This window comes from Otolemur garnettii, unplaced genomic scaffold (genome assembly GCF_000181295.1).
Source record: "Otolemur garnettii isolate 467f Iridium unplaced genomic scaffold, OtoGar3 scaffold00012, whole genome shotgun sequence".
Classification (NCBI taxonomy): domain Eukaryota; kingdom Metazoa; phylum Chordata; class Mammalia; order Primates; family Galagidae; genus Otolemur; species Otolemur garnettii.
The window spans coordinates 17242957-17248889 of NW_003852407.1; the positions used below are offsets into that span (position 1 = coordinate 17242957).

Here is a 5933-nt window from a genome sequence, read left to right on the forward strand (position 1 = left end):
CATTTTTAAAAAAAGTTTCAATTAATAACCTGTTTCCACCTCAAAAACTAGAGATAGAAGGGAAAACTAATTCTAAAACAAGAAGAATGAAGAATAATAAATACTGAAGCAGAAATGAGTGAAATAGAGACTAAAACATAGAGAAAATCAAGAAAATAAAAAATAGCCTTGTGAAAATTTACAAGACTTTAGTTTGAATGATTGGGGAAAAAAAAAAAAAGAAGATGCAAATTATACTAAAATCAGGAATGAAAGAGGTGCTATCACTATTATATTTATAGAAATTAAAGTATTACAAAAAATACTGTAAACAACTATATGCCAAAGTATTTGATAACTTATGTGAAATGGAAAAATTATTACAAAGATGCAAATATCAAGCCAACTAAAGAAGAAAGCCCGATAAATCTAAAAAGAAATAAATGAAAAGAAATGTATATCAAAGTCTGTGAGAATAAAACTATAGGCGATAGTAAACAGAAAATTTTAAAATAAGGAGGAAAAAAGAGAGATTACCTATAATCGAGTTACAACATTTGACTGAAACCAGAATTCTTTGAAGCAAAAAGTTTAGCCAAAAGCCCTTGGAGTTTCCTAGAAGACAATAACTACTAGTCTAGATTTGTGTACACAACTAAAATGAACATCCGAAAGAAAGGGAAAATAAAGACTTATTTTCAGAAAAATGAAAAAACATAATTTATGTTCATCAGACTCGATGAACTCAGGTGATTGGTAGAAATTCTGTGGTGTAACCACCAAGCCTTTCCCATTATATTGACTTTCTCTGACCTAGGAGCACGTTAGGGTCACATGACTGAGAGGGAAATTTTGAGAGTGGAATTGATAGGGCTGAGATGAGATGTTGGGGGTGGCAAAGAGGGAATAAATAATAACTTAGGTTTGGGCATTTTCAGGTTAAATTTAAGCCGTATTTATCGTCTCATCTTCTCAATGCATTAACTACTGATTTAACTATTTTTCTCAAGTGCAAGCAAAATGGCCAACAAACAAGCCTTAGACATTTTCAAGCAAAACGCTAAAATCTCTGTGAAATGAATTAATATATACCCTGGTGCTCCCCAATGTTTATTTTGAAGGTAAAACTGAAAGATACTATCTACTTAGTACAGTTAATTCATGCTGTGATATTATAAATGCCACTTTCAAGCTCTAAAACCCTGTCTTAATACATTATCTTTTAAGGTAAATTTCATTGCAATAGGACAACAAATGAAACTGAAAGATGTCTCTGATTTTTAATTAGCACTTGCATGTTAGCCAGCCTTTATTTCATTTAGATATTTAAGCCTGAGGCCCTCATTGAAGTTTTTCTTTCTTCCTTATGCCAAAAACTAACATGCTAGAGCTTTATTAGCGAAAAGAGATCATAATTAAACTCAGTTCTATTGATAATGGCCTACATGGGCCAAAGTTCATACAAAATGAAAAAAAAATCTATTGCACATTCAGATGTGTAATTAACTCTCACAGCAACCATGGATATTTGCTCAAATCTGTCTATCTAAATTTTACAGTTCAGTGTCTGATGTGATAGAATCACCCCTAAGGGTTAGGGTGCTTTGGCATAAATAAGTTCTTTTTCTTCTAATGAGAAATAGAAAGTCTAATTGTGCATCTAATCTTACACAATACTTTTTGTATAACTATATACCACCAATAATATGTCCTTTGAAATATTTATATACATGTATATATATGGAAATTCCAGAAGTTATAATCAAGTTTTCTCCTTCAATAAAATAGTGTCTATATTATAACCTGGTTGTATTAATTACTCAGTTTAGAGATTTTGAATGCTTTTAGTCATTGGTATAAATGTTTGGGCTAATAGTAATTTAACAGGCTTTCGAAAGAACTATTTGCCAAATTTCTAAAATTTTTAAGAAAAAAACCAATGTATTTGTAATAGGTGAATTATAGGTGAATTTTATAAGTTATCAATTTTTCCTAAAATTATTCTCTGGCACTCCCCCCAAAATAAAGGCCATCGTTAGTGATTCTAAATACTATACCAGACCAATTAAAAGAAGTCGAAAATGCTTTTATTAGTTCATACTGGCATTAAAAAGACACTTCAGGAAATGGTTTAATGACAACATTAATTCAATTACTTCTTCCAAATTATGATTTTTTTTTTTTTGAGACAGAGCCTCAAGCTGCTGCCCTGGGTAGAGTGCTGTGGCATCACAGCTCACAGCAACCTCCAACTCCTGGGCCCTAGCAAGTCTCCCGCCTCTACCTCCCAAGTAGCTGGGACTACAGGCACCCACCACAACACCCGGCTATTTTTTTTTTTTTTTTGCAGTTGTCATTATTTAGCTGGCCCAGGCTAGGTTCGAACCTGTCAGTTCAGGTGTATGTGGCTGGCGCCTTAGCGGCTTGAGCTATAGGCGCCAAGACACCAAATTATGATTTTAAAATAATTTTCTTTTAGAAAATTATAGTGCTAATCTATGGTAATTCTGTTTTTTTTTTAATATACCATTTGGTTCTTAATTTTCTGTAAGTATTTTCAGAAATTATTTAGAAAATACAAAAATATTTTATATAAATATTAAAAAAAAACTCAAGAACCATTGGTTTAGATAATTATAAACCACAAGGAGAGAAACACACAGAATAATGGCTTTTCCATTCAATTAGCCAAAGGGGAGACACATTTCTATAGTGTAACACAAATCTAATCTACCTTGTTGTTAATTGCCTTTTGCTCTTAAAACTGATACCGCAGGAAAATCTCATACCATAACTATCTTTGGTAATATCCAGGGACTTAATTTTATGAAAAAAAATGTATTTAAATTTTCACCATGTGGGGAGAAATGGACACCTACCCTAAGCACCAAAATAACACTTAGCTTTATGAGAAAGTAAAAAGAGAAAATGTAAACAAAACAATCTCATGAAATGTACAACAAAGTTGGCATTATGAATATACTCTGTAGTTGAGGAATTACACCAGGGAAGTGGGCAATATGAATATGCTATCTTAATATCAGAACTATTTTTCTCATTTTAGTGATTTTAGCATTTGAGAGTTTAATTTCTGGCTGGAATTCTTTCTGAAAAATAGTGTCGGCTTTGGAGCAGTGTTAAAAATCTCTATTCTCTGTCCTGTCTGTAAGCCACCCCTTCCAGTTAGCCTGGATCTTTGTTGAAATCACCCAGGGATGAAGCCACTGGATAAGATTATTTATCTGATCTGTAATTAGGGGAGTGTTGCATTCTACACGACAGAAAAATTACAGCAGATGCTGATCTTCTTCTTTTTTCTTTCTTTTTTTCCTATTGCTTCTGGCACTATAAACTAATTTATTACTATTAATCGTTCTTTAATTGCCTGGTTTTACTTACCATTGTGTTTTATTGTCATACAGAATCTCTGCATTCCTTCTCTCGGGGTGTTTTTAATATCCATTTTATCACCAAATTTCTATAATAGAATTTTTTATATTATTGGTGTTTATTTAATTACCATGATCTTTGGTTTGCAAAATTCTCATACTGGCCACCTTATAAACCATTGTAGAATTCATAGATTATTCTTTCTTGGGTAATGTAATCATTTTATTTCAACTTGCAGTGGCCAGGAAAGAACTCTAAAAAGTATCCAATGTACTCAGCCCTACTATGAAATTAATTTATAGCTTTCATATGAAAGCTATAGCCCAATTATAGCCCAAGAATATGGGGAAAGGGAAGAGGGAGGGGAGGGAAGGGGCGAGGATGGGTAGAGGGAGGATGATTGGTGGGACCACACCTATGGTTCATCCTATAAGGGTACACGTGGATCTTTCTAAATGTAGAATATAAATGTCTTAACACAATAACTAAGCAAATGCCATGAAGGCTACGTTAACCAGTTTGATGAAAATATTTCAGATTGTAAATAGAACCAGCACACTGTACCCCATGACAGCATCAATGTACACAGCTATAATTTAATTAAAAAAGGATAAGACTGTATATAGGACTTGCTGTAACAAACATGGTCAGAAGCACAGCCTATAAGATAGGGTGAGAATGGAGCTGTGGGTCAGAACCATCCATGCTGTGACAAACATTAGGATGTTAACCTGTCCAGCAGACCAAGGGAGTAAAAGTGCCTTTTATGAGGTCCTAGTAAATTGGGCTGTTATTATTATTATTTTTTTGCTTGTATTACTTAATTCAATCTTCACACAACTCATATTAATTAGAAAATTTTCTCCACATTTTAAAGATGAGGGAACTAAAGCTAAGAAAAGTGAAAGTCATGTAGCCATCAAGTATTAGAAATATCAAGATGATTATTTAGTCTCTGAATCTTAATTATTTTTCTGTTGCTTATAACATAATATCTGAAACTGGCTGATTCAGAAAGAACAGGAATTTACTTCTTATAGTTACGGAGGTTGAGAAGTTGAAGACTGTGGGCCTAATCTGGTGAAAGCCTTCTTTCTGGTGGGTCTCTGCGGTCTTGAAGTGGCAGAGGGCATCACATGGCAAAGAGGCTAATGTGCTAGTTCAGGCCTCTTTTTCTTCTTATAAATCTACCTCATACCTCAGACCTCTACCTCTACCCATTAACCCACCAGCCCATCAAACCACTAATCCATGAAAAGTTTAGTCCATTCACTGGGGCACAGCCCTCCAGACCTAATCATCTCTTAAAGGGGCTCCATGTCTCAACACTGTCTCATTGGAGATTAAATTGCAACATGAGTTTTAAAGGGGACAAATAGTCAAAACACGCACTCTATATCCAAAGACTTCCTCTTCTATCACATTCCTCAATTCAAGAAGACACATTATCTTCTAGAATTAGGAATTTAACGAGATTCTTAATTTACAACAAAAAAACTAAGGAAAAAGAAATGGCTATTATATTTGGCAAATTCTAAGTTTCACAGTACATAAGAAGAAGATTTAGTATAGAACGTGGATTTTTCTCTGGAATATCATTTCTTTAAGTATATAGTTAGTTACTAGCCTGGCACCAACTATACACAGTAGGCCAGGAGCCATCTAAGAATGGTTATTCATTATAAAACACTCCGTAAATACGTGAAATGCATTATTTCCCTATTATTGTAAGTAAAGAATTTTCTGGAAATATGTAGTAACAACTGTTGTATCAATATATATCCCAAATCAGACAGGTATGGATGGTTCTTAGGCTATTAGTGCTGTGTATCTGGAAGGATATTACCAAACAGTTTATAGAGTTACAAATTTGTAGAGAATATTTGAAAATGAAAATGAAACTTTCAAAACTTTAACTCAAAAATAATGCATTTTATGTTTTGGCAGACTAAATTTTTGTATTTTGTATATGAAAACATATTTCTTTTATTTTTAATTTATTTTTCTTCCCCCCCAAAAGGATTCTACTATATTTTGAATTTTCTTGTTAACATTTAACTTATCTTTAGCATTTTCTTCTGTCTTCAATTATTTTTCAAAAGTGTCAATTTAATGAATGCATAATAGTCAAGTATATGGCATGATTACTACATTAAAATAAGAAAGAATTTTATATACTTACCTGGCAGGGGAGATACCACGATCACGAAGGTGGTTTTCCCAGGGCGAGGCTTATCCATTGCACTCCGGATGTGCTGACCCCTGCGATTTCCCCAAATGTGGGAAACTCGACTGCATAATTTGTGGTAGTGGGGGACTGCGTTCGCGCTCTCCCCGGAAGAAAAAAATAAAAAAGGAAAAAAAAAAAAGAAAGAATTTTATTAATTTCAATATCTTTATATGGGAACCATGTAACTTTTCGCGTTGTTCCAATTTTAGTGTGTATGTCCGATACTTTTGCAAGGATTTTCTTGAATGTTTTACAGGTATCCAAAGATTAACTCTGATTACAACATTTGGGGTCTTTGATGTATCATGAGTGTTCTTTATTTTTCACTGCATGC

At 33.4% G+C, this 5933-nt stretch overlaps 1 non-coding gene across 1 annotated transcript; it reads left to right on the forward strand.

Annotated features, from left to right (window-relative positions):
* The first annotated feature begins 5543 nt into the window (after nucleotides 1–5543).
* On the forward strand, nucleotides 5544–5707 carry LOC111723532. The gene has a single exon (XR_002772057.1). It is a non-coding gene; the product is annotated as a U1 spliceosomal RNA (small nuclear RNA).
* Nucleotides 5708–5933: the final 226 nt, after the last annotated feature.